Here is a 16750-nt window from a genome sequence, read left to right as displayed (position 1 = left end):
ACATAAATTATCGTTCACTCTTTACATAACTAATGTTCGGTTTCAGCGATAACTTCTGAAACATTAACACGTGTTTGAGTTTTAACTAACTGCAGTAATTTCGAATATCATGCACAATCATGCATCATGCTCGAAGTTGTCATGTTGCTTGTCAACTTTGACGTATGTACTCGTACCTGGGTCAAACGTCCAACACTAAACTGTGTCCACATCTTTCCTGTAGACATACCTAAAAGTTAAGTGTACAGTTTTGATGGACACACAAGTTTTCTTTCCTGTGAACAATAGTTAACAGCTTGTGGCCATGTAGGTAATGATTTTATCTTACTTAACCAAATAAAAGGAGTACCTTTTCATGTGGATACGGGTTAAATAAGAAAATTAATCTTTGTAGCCCTTAACTTTTGGATATGTCTACAGGAAAGAAGTGAACACACTTTTGTGTTTGACCCACCTATATATCGAATTGTAGGTACTTATCCAAAATAACATGACATGTATAATCAGTCTAAAAATAAAATGCTTTATGATTATTCCATACGTTTCTATATGACATAAACATATATTTAGTCAAAACTCAAAGCATCCGAATATCTACTTGGTCATTTTTCTTTTCGATTGGGATAACAGCTCCTACTTAATAAAAGCTTGTTAAAATTAATTGAGGCACAAAAACAGCAATCTTGGATGCCAACGTGGTACTTAAGGTTTACCATTTAGTGGATATGCGCGTAATTTGAGGTGCAGGGAGCCTCAGGGCAGTCGCACATTTCGGGCCTGTTTCGGATGCTGACTTCTAAAAATAGCCGTGAACTCATCCAACAGATATTCAGGTAAATCTTACTAGTAAATCCACAAATTGCATCACATAATTGGTAATAAAAAAGTTAAAACACCTTAAGCTGTCATTCAAAAATATGAGACGATCAAATTAACAAAACACGCAAATTAACTTTAATACCGCTTACATATTTGGTATTATTGTATATTAAGGTAAAATATAGATACCCATACCGTATAAATAAACCTTAATCTTAAATATGACACTTAGACTTTACTTACGCAATGCGCTACTACCTGCTGGTATATCACTTAGATACTCGTAAAATATATGTACGTTATATTAAGTTAGTACATTCTACCAAGTTCTAATTCTATTTTTTTAATAGTAGATCAATTAAAAAATCTAGAAGACCTGTTTATGTGACTGTGCTTAAGTCAGTCATTTTACATCATTTATTAACTACTGCATAACTAATAAATTAGTAATTGTGTAGTTAGTAATTTTATCAGCTAATTAATTTTATTAATTGCAATTAGAAACGAAATCAAATGTGAAACGACTTAAGGACATAACATAACATTCTACGAGAACCTTTTCAAGGAGATTTCATTTTATCTGAGGGCCTACCGCGAACACCGAAGTTTGACCGAATCCGAACCGAACACCGAATTGGAGAAAAAGAAAAAGATGCCTGCCTTTTGCGATCTTTGGTGTTCGCGGTAGGCCAGGAGTTTCGCGTTGTTTCCCGAGGCTCCGTGTTCGACACTCGTACATATGTACTACTGCTTATTTATTCTAAGTAGACCTATAGTTTGATTGCACCTTGTGTTATGAATTGTCTTGCCGTTATTAATAAACATTTAATTATGTCCGATTATGGTTTATTTATAAATACTCGTAGCTCTGACGTTAATAAAAAATCAACTTAATTGGTACCAAAAAGTGTTAACTTTATTAATATTATTTTGTTTGTAACGCAAAAACACCAATAAAGTTATTAATAGGTAACTGTAAAACCCATTGATAAAAAAATGTACCTAATTTTGCCTTCAGCACTTTATACATTTATTTTTAAACTAGCTGTGCCCGCGGCTCCGCCCGCGTGGAATTCGGTCTGTGTCAGTAAGCGGCTAATTTCTAATCCTAATTTCTCTCCCTCTCCCCTGGAGGCGGAACTTGAAGTAAAGTTGACAGATGGATATGCTAGAGGACTGTATCCACTGTGTCCCGATAAAATATTTTACAATTACCTTATTAAGCCCCAAGAGCCTAGGCTCTTAAATAGAATTAGGCTCGGGGGCTAAAGAGCTAAATAGCCTTTTAGCCTTTTAGGCGTCAAGAGATGAGGCGAGCCCTAAAAAAAGAGCTAAAAGGCTCGAGTCCTTTGGATCACTACCTTTATCATATGTTAGAAAGTCATTGAAAAGGCGAGCGAAGCGAGCGCGACAATTTTTCGATGTAAAAAAACGCAATTCGATAGACAGTTGTACATGTTTACTTTTAGTATGGAAATCAGTCACATCATTATATCACGAAAATTGAATGTCACCTTTATGATATCTTAGAAAGTTATTGAAACCGCGAGCGAAGCGAGCGCGAAAATTTTTCAATATAAAAAAACGCAATTTGATAGACAGTTGTACATTTTTACTTTTAGTACGGAAATTAGTCACATCATTTTATCACGAAAATTTACAGTGCCGCAACAGTTACGTTGCAACAGAGTACCTAATGCTGCTGCAGTCGCCACCCGAATGTCACCTTTATCATATCTTAGAAAGTTATTGAAAACGCGAGCGAAGCGAGCGCGACAAATTTTCGATTTAAGAAAACGCAATTGGATAGACAGTTGTACATGTTTACTTTTAGTATGGAAATCAGTCACATCATTATATCACGAAAATTGAATGTCACCTTTATCATATGTCAGAAAGTTATTGAAAACGCGAGCGAAGCGAGCGCGAAAATTTTTCGATATAATAAACGCATTTTGATAGACAGTTGTACATTTTTACTTTTAGTATGGAAATCAGTCACATCATTTTATCACGAAAATTGACAGTGCCGCAGCAGTAACGTTGCAACAGAGTAATGCTGCTGCAGTCCCTGACCGAATATCACCTTTATCATATCTTAGAAAGTGATTGAAAACGCGAGCGAAGCGAGCGCCAAAATTTTTCGATATAAAAAAACGCAATTTGATGGACAGTTGTACATTTTTACTTTTAGTACGGAAATCAGTCACATCATTTTATCACGAAAATTGACAGTGCCGCAACAGTAACGTTGCAACAGAGTACCTAATGCTGCTGCAGTCGCTACCCGAATGTCACCTTTATCATATGTCAGAAAGTTATTGAAAACGCGAGCGAAGCGAGCGCGAAAATTTTTCGATATAAAAAACGCATTTTGATAGACAGTTGTACATTTTTACTTTTAGTATGGAAATCAGTCACATCATTTTATCACGAAAATTTACAGTGCCGCAGCAGTAACGTTGCAACAGAGTTCCTAATGCTGTTGCAGTCGCCACCCGGATGTCACCTTTATCATATCTTAGAAAGTTATTGAAAACGCGAGCGAAGCGAGCGCGAAAATTTTTCGATATAAAAAAACGCAATTTGATAGACAGTTGTACATTTTTTCTTTTAGTACGGAAATCAGTCACATCATTTTATCACGAAAATTGACAGTGCCGCAACAGTAACGTTGCAACAGAGTACCTAATGCTGCTGCAGTCGCTACCCGAATGTCACCTTTATCATATGTCAGCAAGTTATTGAAAACGCGAGCGAAGCGAGCGCGAAAATTTTTCGATATAAAAAACGTATTTTGATAGACAGTTGTACATTTTTACTTTTAGTATGGAAATCAGTCACATCATTTTATCACGAAAATTTACAGTGCCGCAGCAGTAACGTTGCAACAGAGTTCCTAATGCTGCTGCAGTCGCTACCCGAATGTCACCTTTATCATATGTTAGGAAGTCATTGAAAACGCGAGCGAAGCGAGCGCGAAAATTTTTTGATGTAAAAAACTTATTTTGATAGACAGTTGTACATTTTTACTTTTAGTACGGAAATTAGTCACATCATTTTATCACGAAAATTGACAGTGCCGCAGCAATAACGTTGCAACAGAGTACCTAATGCTGCTGCAGTCACTACCCGAATGTCACCTTTATCATATCTTAGAAAGTTATTGAAAACGCGAGCGAAGCGAGCGTGACAATTTTTCGATATAAAAAAAACGCAATTCGATAGACAGTTGTACATCTTTACTTTTAGTATGGAAATCAGTCACATCATTATATCACGAAAATTGACAGTGCCGCACCACTAACGTTGCAACAGATTACCTAAACGTGCTGCAGTCGCCACCCGAATGTCACCTTTATCATATGTTAGGAAGTCATTGAAAACGCGAGCGAAGCGAGCACGAAAATGTTTTGATATAAAAAACGCATTTTGATAGACAGTTGTACATTTTTACTTTTAGTATGGAAATCAGTCACATCATTTTATCACGAAAATTGTCAGTGCCGCACCAGTAACGTTGCAACAGATTACCTAATGGTGCTGCAGTCGCCACCCGAATGTCACCTTTATCATATGTTAGGAAGTCATTGAAAACGCGAGCGAAGCGAGCGCGAAAATTATTTGATGTAAAAAACGCATTTTGATAGACAGTTGTACATTTTTACTTTTAGTATGGAAATCAGTCACATCATTAGATCACGAAAATTGAATGTCACCTTTATGATATGTTAGAAAGTTATTGAAAACGCGAGCGAAGCGACAATTTTTCGATATAAAAAAAACGCAATTTGATAGACAGGTGTACATTTTTACTTTTAGTGTGGACACATTATTTTATCACGAAAATTGACAGTCCTGCAGCAGTAACGTTGCAGCAGAGTAATGCTGCTGCAGTTGCCAACCGAATGTCACATTTATCATATCTTAGAAAGTTATTGAAAACGCGAGCGAAGCGAACGCGTAAATTTTTCGATAATTTTTGGTGCCCCTAGACAATGGTGCCCTAAGCAAGTGCTTATTTTGCTTAAAAGAAAATCCGGCACTGCAAATGACAGAGGTCAATGTTTTTTTTTTCAAAGTACCCAACTTCGTGGCCATTATTAAGTGCTTAAGGAGGCGATACGTATGAATATGGATTTGATATGGATGCGATATAATTACAATTAGGTATAATTCATGACGGAGAAAATAAATAATTTTATGCAATTATACGCGTGTTGATATGTGTGTTTATTTTACCACTACGTAACTATATAAACTCATTTTTAGTTTTCTTGGTTACTTAATGTTTACTCAGCTCCCCAAAAGATGGCACTGTGCAATGAGGGGCAATTAATTTACTGTCGTTTAATTTTGTTGTATTATTAAATCAACACAATTATTCAATTAAATTTGTTGATATCCGTACGATTGATTGAAATTTTAGAAAAGGGGTCTTCTAAACTTAGAGTTAATTTGGCAAAATCCTTCCTCGGTGACTTATTTATGTCACATCGTATTAAATTCAGCGCCATCTGTTAGTTTACCAGGGTACTCTATAGTGTTAGCACATATTTGAAAAAAGTTTGCCCCTCCTTCCTAAGTAGCGCCATACGATTTAGGGGCAAACTTAAGTCAATCGAGTGTTGTGGCTACCCCCCCTTTTAGGGGTTGAATTTTTATAGCCTATAACCTGGCCGGGGATTTTCTCGACAGATTAGTAAAGTTTTCATCAAAATCCGTTCAGCCGTTTTCACGTGATGCGCGTTCAAATAAACAGACAAACAGATAAACAGATAAACAGACAAACAGACAAAAATTCTAAAAACTGTTGGAACGTGTTCTGTTATCAATTCTAAGTCTCCCCAGCCAACTTTTTTTCAAATATCTTCCATGTACAGACTTTCGACCCTCTTCAGCTTTATTATATGTATAGATAACATGAATCAATCGCTTGAATGAAGTATACAATTTTACTTGGCAGTACAAGTATATTAACAATTACTTGCTTCGATTTTAAGATTAAGTAAGGGCTTGTGCACTACAAATCACGCGAGGTTCGATAGGGCGGGTGGGATCACGAAAAAATCACGACAGATGACGTTGGGGGAGGGATAAGGACACCTCACGTGTATTTTCTACAGTGAACGAAAAAAAGAAAAAATACCTACCACATGAGTAGATACTTTTTCTCGGTTTCGTTAAACATAAATCTTCACTCCGCACTTCAAAATAGCGAGTCTATTTTACGAAATTTTGGAGCGCGTGAGTTTGACCGGTCGGATAGAAAAATCTTAAAAAAATATACGTGATGCTATGTGGGGGAGGGGGGTAGCCAAAAACCTCACGAAATATCACCAATAAGGAGGGGGGGAGGGCTAAAATTAGCCGAAAACAGCTCGCGTGATTTGTGCACAGCCCGTAATAGGTATTTATATTTCACTGAAGCATAAAACTTCACTCAGGAATAAATCAATTGGGTAGTTTTTAGGGTTCCGTACCCAAAGGGTAAAACGGGACCCTATTACTAAGACTTCGCTGTCCGTCCGTCCGTCCGTCCGTCCGTCCGTCCGTCTGTCACCAGGCTGTATCTCACGAACCGTGATAGCTAGACAGTTGAAATTTTCACAGATGATGTATTTCTGTTGCCGCTATAACAACAAATACTAAAAACAGAATAAAATAAAGATTTAAATGGGGCTCCCATACAACAAACGTGATTTTTGACCAAAGTTAAGCAACGTCGGGAGTGGTCAGTATTTGGATGGGTGACCGTTTTTTTTTTTGCTTTTTTTTTGTTTTTTTTTTTTTTTTGCATTATGGTACGGAACCCTTCGTGCGCGAGTCCGACTCGCACTTGCCCGGTTTTTTCTTAACCTAACTACTAACCAGCTCATTGCGTCACACTATGCGAGTATACTAACTACTTATACAGATTTGACCGATATGGAGTTCCTACGATAGTTTTCTGGATACCCAGAATACTCAGACTAAGATAATTGTTGTGGACATAATGTTAATGGCCTGTTTAAATCACAATCATAACACGTGCATTCTCACGTTCGGCTGAGAGATAGTGTAATCTGTTTCAAACGCTGGACTCCAGAAATGGCCACATGACACGTTCGGACAATCATCGACACCTGTCATTTGTCGAAACTTATCCACTATACGGGGCGAGCATGAACTATAGGGGGCAGCATAGGAGCCGTCAGATTTTTGCCTCGAGGCGTAAATGTGACATTTATGCTTCCGATATAGCCCACAAGATGGCAGAACCTACTATGCACAAGGAAACGTACCGACGAGAACGGTAGATGGTAGCACTTACTTTGGCAATTTACATGTGCACATATATTTCCGATTTGGCCACAAGATGGCAGACCCTCCAATACGCACGGTCCCTATACATATATGTACTATGAATAAGTGAACTTAACTACTTTTTTTAGGCGTACCTAATGTAACAAGTTGTAAATTTGTTCCGATTCTATTTTAAAAATAGCGTTTAGAAATCTGATATCTGTAGCAACAGTAAGATACCTTGATAAGCGTTGCAGTAGCGAGGGCTGATTTAGACGGCTCGCGAATTCGCATGCGATTTTAGTTACATTGCGGACTGTTGGTTACGTCCAATTCAACCGACCGATCAAAACCCGCAATGTAATGAAACTCGCATGCGAGTTCTCGCATCGTCTAAATCAGCCCTAGTGTTGTCAAAGTATGAAGTGCCTCTAATTTTGGTACATACATATTACCGATTTTCGAAAATAACACGTTGTCGAAGTTACCGCAATACTTTATTAATTCCATAATCAACTTGACTATTACTTGTATTTTAACTGAAACGGATACTTCATTTATTTCATACCTAGGACGAAAGAATGTATCCATTTCAGATACTAGAGGCTGTTGATCTGCATACTTAATGGTTATAGGCTCATACTAAGTAACTGGTTGTTCCAAGCGTGGATAACATAAGGCGGTCTTCACATTGGATGCGGATTCGGTGGATCCCGTGTGCGAACTGCACTTCGCTATAGTGGCGTATAGCGTGGTCACAAATTATAAATATGTAGTCAGTAGCGGTAAGGCGTCCGACTTTCAAACCGAAGGCCCTTGGGTCGAACCCCGGCTCGAACCAATAATTCTTGCAACTTAAGTACGAAATATCTATTACCAATTTTCAGTAAAGGAAAACGTGAGGAACGCGAACTCCCTGTAATCTAACTTCCAATCCAGAGAAGTAACTTGGGCTTAGGTGGCAGTTATTTTAGTAAAAACGAGTGAATTTCTTGGGATTAGGTTACCCAGTCTCTCCATGTGAGCCGTGGCAAAATGCCGGGACAATAGAGTACGTATACTCAGGTTACCTACGAGTATGTTTACCTACACAGTAGGTGACTATCTGACTTCGTATGAAAAAAACCATACGAATATAAATACTTCAAAAATTGAGGTTAAAATAAAATATATCTAAAATATAATTTATCTGGTTAACAATACCTGCACTATAAGGGCACTTTTACACTGGGCCTACCGCCGCAAACCACCCAAATTATGGTAGGCAATAGGCAACTATTATTCAAATTATAAAAATATTGTGTCATAAAAGTACTACCTACATACTTACATTCAAATAATAGCCCCAATATAAACGAAGATTGGGTCTGTTGTATGGGGTGTTCATTTTATAAGGGGGTTTTAATAGGTGAGTTTAGTTTTAGTGTTAATTTTAAATTTGTAGTTTTAGTTTTAGTTTGTTTTATTACTACACTGATTATTTATTAGGTACTAATACCTACCATTATCAATTAATTATTTACTTAATTTTTTGCCCCAGTGTAAACGTTGCCTAGTTTGGAACCACATCTAACCTGTTTGGGGCATTAAGAATCTAAGAACTTTGACCCAATCTTACATTGATTAGTCACTGGACACTAATTAAGTACCCAATAACTTTTAACAGTTACTTATATTTTTACTTGGTTTTTAATGCTTTAGTGTTGCGATAAGGAAAAAGGTTAGAAGCTTTGCTGGTACGTTTTAAATATACATATACGTAAATACACGAATTATATTTCAGTCACAAATGAAGCCCGATAGATTCCTGTTTAATTTTGTCGATAAACTTATGATTAGATTATGCGATTTTGGTATTAAGAAGAGGTAATATTAGGGTAGATATTTGCTAAGATGGCCGAATGGATTTACCCGAAATGAAGTTAAGCGACAATTACTGAGGTTAGATTAAAATTTCTCTTAATTTCTCACAAACACGTATTCTCACTCAACAGCTTACATTAGCTTGCATTAGCTTATTTAGAAATAATAGTACCTACATACATAGTTTGTTGTGAACACAATACAAAAAATTATGTAGTATATATAAAATAATTATGTATTTCAAACATGTGTTTTATTAAATAGATCTATTTTAGACAGGTGACTGATGACCATTAAATATTGAGCTACTTTAAATTTGGTAGGCTGGTGACAACAAAGTTACGTAAAGCTAGCCACGGAACCATACTCCTAATATCTTTGTTTTTTAATGTTTACTCTTCAACGGTCAAATTGACACAGGCGGGATAGGAAATAACCACGAAGCAGGCATTGTAAGTACCTACGTATGACATAGCCCTAGCGCTCATAGCCCAATGGTCTGTGGGGTAATGAAATAGAATTTTATACAATCGTGATATAATAGAGAGTTTTTCAGTCGAGTACCGTGTTTAGGCAACGAAGCTTGCTGAGTTGCCTAAGTAAGGTACAAGATTGAAAAACTTGATTATATCACTATTGTATACAATACTTTTTCTACGAGTTAACTAAAATAAATAATGAATAATACCATACTTTCTACTTCTACTACCTGACTTATTTTACTCAAGTTAACAGAAATAGTAAAACAGTTAATATGAAACACTACTACGTACATTTTTTAAGGTGCATTGGGGTAATTACGGGACCACAATCAAAAATATAGTGTTACCAAAATTAACCCAATGCAATACTTAGTTCTACTACTGAATAATGAATAATGCAACTCTCAATCTAATCAGAATCACGTTTCCTGAGTAGTGGGCAACATATTTTCATCGCTGTCACTCATTTTCATTTAGTATTTTTCACAGTTTCACTCACAAAACAAAAACTTTAACACTTTTGCAAGTTTTCAAATTTCAATGCAGAGAAAATCTCGTGGGCGTCCATTGTGAAAAAAAGTTTGAGTTGGCCAACCAATCACAGAGCAGACGCGACGCAGCAGCGTGTTTAAGTAGACGGAAGTATGACAGATGCCGCGACGGTATTAGTTCCAAAACGCCATCGTTGGCTAATTTGTATTGAGTCGAGTCTCCTTAAACAAGCAATATTTTATCGAAATGTATGAAGTTCTAATTTCAATTTATCAATTTCAATTTGACTAAACCTTATCGATACAATCTATATACAATAGGGTATTTTCCTACTAGTCAAATTCGTTACTTTTTTAGAACTGTCAAAATGATTTGCTAATATGGAATTTATATGAAACATTACATCGTGACGTCACGGTCAACTCACCTACTTTTTATATTTCTATCCGATTTATTAAATAGAACTTGTGTTTAAAAATAGCTCCTATCTGTGTTTTGCTGATAATTATCTGGTGCTTTATTTCATGCATGGTGTAAAATAATTTATTTTAAATACAGTATAATACCCTATTATATTAGTTGAGTCGGAAGTGCCATAGACTATCCAACGTTAAAAAGAGTGAGGTTATAGAGTTGTATATGAAGTTGTAATTCACAGATTATAGTCGATGAGTAGAAAAAGATAATTAAATAAACTAAATGAGGCGGCACATAACAAATGATTTGTGCGAATATGCTGAGTTGCACGCGTCTAGCGCGCCGCTCGTTAGGAAACCCGTTCGTGGTATCGTGAAATCCGTTTTCGAGACCGGTTCCTTGCTCTATCCAACACTATTGATATCCTGAAACGTCTTTTTTATACCTAGGTACTTACCAACAAATATAATAAAATTGACTCTGCAGGTATCTATAGTAATATTTTACATAGGTATGAATCGTTAAGGGGCCCACTGATTACCAGTCCGCCGAACGATATTAGCCTGTCAGTTAAAGGAAAAAATTGACAGGTCCGAACAACTGACAGGCTAATATCGTCCGGCCAACTGGTAACCATTAGGCCCCTTTGAAAATATATGCAATTTTATAAACAAAAACAACCGTTTTATGCAAATTTCCCCAAAATATAAACCTACTTATTAATATATGTACAAAGAACTGATATAGATAAACATTTACACGATCATTTTGTTACTAATACCTAACCTAAATCATAAAAGATACGAAATTGATGCGTTTACCTTAACATAATTACCAGTTTTTTTATATGATATTTTTATGTACAGCGGGTATTTTTTAAATAACTTGTTGTTTATCGAAATAATATAAGGATAAACTCAATGCAGGTAATAAAATGTGTTGTTGAAAATATACATCACATTTTTATTGGCGGTTCAGCTTTTTCATTTTAATATGCTAGTATTTATGTAGTAAATAAGTAGTGGCTACGTTTATGTGACTATCGGTGCTATTATATTCTCGCGGACTTAAAAAGAAAAATTATGTTAAGTATTTAAAACAGTTCACATTTTACGTTTCCCAGCGAGTTGCGCAATGCAGTGCCACCTTCTGCGGTAACTATAACCGCCTTACACTGGACCATACTAGTTTAGTTACGAACATTTGAAAAACCGGCCAAGTGCGAGTCGTACTCGCGCACGAAGGGTTCCGTACCATTACACAAAAAACGGCAATAAAATCACGTTGCTGTATGGGAGCCCCACTGAAATATTTATTTTATTTTGGTTTTAGTATTTGTTGTTATAGCGGCAACAGAAATACATCATCTGTGAAAATTTCAACTGTCTAGCTATCACGGTTCATGAGTTACAGCCTGGTGACAGACAGACGGACAGCGAAGTCTTAGTAATAGGGTCCCGTTTTTACCCTTTGAGTACGGAACCCTAAAAACTAACAACGTCTTTGGCCGTGTTTTAAATTCCATGCAATAACAAATTCAAATCATCATTTTTAAAATGGAATTATTGGACATATTAACGAGTCATTCGTTTTGTTTAATCGATTGTTGGTATGTGGAATGGAATGACATGGGGAAAAACGTTTATAAGTTAAAGTCAGACCGAAAAAAGTCTGCAGCGAGTTTGATAGCCCACGCAGTGCAAGTGTCATTTTAATAATCAAACTTCTATGAAATTATGACGTATAAATAACACTTGCACTGCGTGGGCTACCAAAACCGCTGCAGACTTTTCTTGGTTTAACTCTTAGTAAATGCGTATAAAGCCTTAGAGCCCAACAAGCCCCAGGTTTCGAAATCGAGCAAACAGTTCTCCCGCGTCACTCGGCTTGCAACACCAGCGCTGCGCTGCGACGATCGCCAAAGGGGCACGATAAGAAAAATCTTCTAATCTCTCATAGGGTGAAAAATTTAATTTGAAATGCTTATTATTAGCGAAAAAACTACATTATGACCTATTATTTGTTATTATTGCATAGTGAGTTAAATCAATTCTGATTTATAAATACATAGGTATGATTCATTGAAAGGCCAGTTTCAGGCTGAAAGCAGTCCTAAATAAATACTTTTTATTCTACTTATTTTAAGCACCTAATACCTTTATCAGTTCTTTAAATAAAAGTGCGTGTACACTCAGCAGCAGATGCAGAGAAAAAGTACCCCCCCTGCATAGAAGTGTGTATACAAAGGTGCTATGCGCTATGCTGACTGTACACTAAATAAATCAACTCCGGCTTATCTACAGATTAACGCTACGCCACTGCTAAAATAACTCACCATGTTTTTTGTTTATTTATACTTAGACATATACCAGCGTCAAAATTCATATAATTACAACGAGTTTTTTTATTTAATGTCGTCTATAATACAACTATGTATATCAAAATCTCAATTTTACCTAAAGGTTTATTAGTTTTGTATACAGTAAGCAAAACTATTAGCATAATAGCACCCTTGCATACATTTATATATGCAGGCCAACCAATAGTAGTAAAACTCGATATCATTAACGATCAGTTAAATACATCGGTATTGAGTTTATCATAGAAATTTCGCTGTTTAAGTATTACAGTTTAATGTTGTATTTACTATGGCAGTAATGTTAACGTAACAGTAACCTATGCTTATCATTGCTTAAGAAATAGTACTTACATATAACCCATCAAAAACATTACATGTTATAAGATGCAAGTCTCGCAATGCAATTCTTCTACTTCAAAAAAGTTTTGAGAAGTTATATGAAAGCAAGTCGGTTATTTTAGTCAGTGCCAGGGGGTGTTAAACCGTATCAATAAGATATATTCAATTTTTAATACGTATAATGACTTGGCCATCGCACGGCTGCATAATGACACAAGGATCATCGTCAACTAATAAAAATAATTAAACGTAACGCTAGCGCGCTAATCGCATGCAGTTTGAGCATTATACATATTTACGATTACGGTACGAGTAAAGCATTATGTGCGATTGCCAAGTCATTATATGTATTAAAAATTAAAGATATCTTATTGATGCGGTTTAACAAAGGGGTTGTTTGGCACTGACTAAAATAACCGACTTGGTTTCACATAACATCTCAAAACTTTTTTGTAGTAGAAGAATTGCTGGGATCTCATCTCTTTTTGTAGGTAGTCCTTCTTTTCGGGTACCACTTCTTGTACGTCAGCTACCACTTTTATCAAAGCTCATACCCATCCCGCACTATACTCGTACCTATACAATACTCATGGCCATACCAAACTATACTTGTACTCATACAATACTCAATACCCAAGTACCCATCCTACAACTCCCACACCATACCCGCACTCATACCTATGCCATATTCATATCCTTACCATATTCATAGCCATACCATACCTACTCGTACTATACACATATAATGACTACATATACACATCTTCATACTCACATCGTACATCACAGACCTTTACTTTACCTACTATTTGTTGGAACTGCAACAGTAACTTTGTAATACCATATATTTATATGGGACTACAAACTTACTTATGCAGTTCTTAAATCATTAAAACGTGACTGATATTACAATATTTTTAGGTTTTCTATGGCTTAATAAGCTGAAAACTACTTATGTTTAAAATTTGAAGCTTGTGGGTATGCTAGAAGTACCTTAGAATTATGATGATCGTGAGTGAGTGTGTCAGTGTCGAAACTAAGGAACTTTGAGGTACAATAATTCTTAAACTACAAGATCAAATTGAATGTTTTTGAGAATATATCTAAAGCATGTTAAGCCCTATATGTCACTCAAAATTCAGGGTTCTAGCTTTAGCCAGCACAAAATTACAGGACGTCGAAAATCGCCTGAATCGCTTTGGGAAAAGGATGGTACGGCCGTGCGTCTTTGTTTTGCTCGACTTGGCGGGGGCACTACCGTGCCCCCAGATTGACAATTAATAATTTAATATAATTTTGTCTGGTTTTGTCATCATATTTTAAGTTACGTGTCGTGCGTAAATAAGAAACACAAATAGATTTAGATAGATATATAATTAGTAGGTACACATTTCCTTTCTACTGATGAAAATCTGAGGTCATAAAAGAACATAATTTATTTATTCGTGGCAAGAGAATTCCCGTCTTACCTTATAATTATATATAGTGATATGTATATAAGTAACAATACACTCCGGGGAAAGGACGAAAGTTCAGTATTTAAGATAAATTCATATGAAAAGCTTGTTATTTTATATGTAGGTAATTGGTCACTTGATCAGGTGATTTGTTTAAAATTAATCAATTCTTAAATATGTGGACGTTAAATTGATATTGGTATACGATATTACTTGTATACGACTGCGAGAAAACAAATCATTATTATTTCATTATATGTTGCGAGAAAATTGCTTTTTATCGACTTCGAGCAGTCACGTTTTAGATACTGGTCGGCATTATTTATATACATGCACTATATCTATAATTTCAACAGTAGTTATTTCGACTACATTTTTTAACTTTATTTATGAGACATTTGTTTGAAATTTAAAGTCAGTTGTTTTGGTCTAAAAATATACCGTCAAACTGTAATAAAATTGTATTTGTTTTAGTGGGTCATATTTTCTCAATGTACCGTTTTTTTATAATGATATACCATTCGTTGTTTGTTATATTATTATTTAGGTTTTTAAAAAAGAACTTAATTTCTGAAACTATGCCAATAAATAAAAAAAGTATTATTAATTCGGTATGTGTCAACACAGTATAATAACATTTTTCGTGACACACAAAATATTATAATAGATAATATAATAAACTGTAATTGTCTATAAATAAGTAAATATTCTTTGTTGTGCACCATAAAGTTAAAAATACTCAGAAAATTAAATACAAGTTCAAAATAGGCGATTTTATTTATCGCCCAAAATATACCTGGGTAAAGAAATAAGAGTTAAAATTATTTTAATTTATTCAATATTGTAGGTATGTATTAATAAACTATGACATATTGTTTACCGTAAGGACACGTCCATCTATCTTCAGACAGGGAAAATTGTACAAACCTATTGTTAATTTATTAATCAGTGTCAAATTTAAAGTCACAGGTAAGTACCTACTTTTACAATCAGAATGATCTCGGTTAACGCAACCTGGCGTTTTCCCTGCTATTACGATTGTTATTAATGATTTAAGTATATTACGAATAAAATATATTATATGTATACATAGTACCTATACGTAAGTTAGCACCAACATAATAATGCAATGAGGGAATGTAAACAAGTTTAAAGGAGTGCCACTTCGTTGGAGGTAGGGGGTGGGAAATCTGGAGGTCACGCGCGCGCAAAAACATCGCTGGAAGAAAAGCAAAGAAACTCCTAATCCTTAAGTTCACAAATTAAAACAAATCAGAAAGTACTCCTTTTTCGATTGTTTTATTCTGCGATGGCTAGTAAATATTTTTACGGCTGAAATAATTAACTTAGCCTTTGTTACAGGCCACTATAATTTTCCGAGCGCTTTTAAGAAAACTACGCCGTTTCATAGGTGTTATTAAATAGGTTTTTGTGTTTCATGCCAGTCACGGGTGAATAATACGTGAACAAAAGAAACGAGCATACGCGTCGAATTCAGAGCCGCTTTTCACTTGCTGTGCTCGATAAGATATTTAAATTCTAAATATATAAGCAGAAAAATCCTTAGCGCCGTACGCGGACGACAGCCGCGAATATTTACAAAATACCGTCCGGATTAACCTTAACGCTGAACGGTGGTGGTCCTCGCAACCCCAAGATTCGCCTTGCAGAAAATGACAGTCGCAGCGGCTAGAAAATGAGATCTTACCTTGTCAAAAATTCCGAGTGATTTTTGTGTTTTCAAAGTCCGGTTTAGCATTCACGTCGAACACGATAGCACTGCGTGAGAGAAAGGCAGCTTGTCACTGGACACTCGCGAGTGCGTCTGCGCGGGTACGTGTGCGCGGGCGTCGGACGGTGCTGAGACTGGAGGCCGCGACGCGAGGGGGCCGCTTAAAAGAGCGCCAGCGCACCCCGCGCCAGCTACCACCAGCACCCAACAACGACCAGCACCAACAACCACTTGGACTCTAATTCGACGGAAAAAACAACGGGTTGCACTCCGGGAGTGCCGGCAGAAGTGAAAACTCAATGACATTGTAACAGTTTTTCGATCAGGTCACGTGTCCGTCTTACGTTGTCGCGAGTTTAACATTTTTTCCCCATCATAAAAAGTGCACAGCGCCGCTAAAGAAGTTTTCACTTCAAAAAAATAGGTTAAAAAAATATATGACAATTAATGAATGAACTGTTATAATTGCTCAAAATAATTATCACAAAATAACCACTGTCATTTT

General features: G+C 36.0%; 1 protein-coding gene across 2 annotated transcripts in view; it reads right to left on the bottom strand.

Annotated features, from left to right (window-relative positions):
- The window catches only part of LOC134804064 (UNC93-like protein), a 117128-nt gene extending 100727 nt beyond the window's left edge, over positions 1-16401 (bottom strand). For both annotated transcript variants that reach the window (XM_063776960.1, XM_063776961.1), the window contains exon 1: positions 16222-16401. The gene's annotated coding sequence lies outside the window, so the exon portion shown is untranslated. The remainder of the gene's footprint in view (positions 1-16221) is intronic.
- Between the last annotated feature and the right edge of the window lie 349 nt (positions 16402-16750).

Source organism: Cydia splendana, chromosome Z (genome assembly GCF_910591565.1).
Source record: "Cydia splendana chromosome Z, ilCydSple1.2, whole genome shotgun sequence".
In the NCBI taxonomy this organism is placed as follows: Eukaryota; Metazoa; Arthropoda; class Insecta; order Lepidoptera; family Tortricidae; genus Cydia; species Cydia splendana.
Note: the sequence above shows the minus strand (reverse complement) of the source record. Positions and strands in the feature narration are given on the sequence as shown.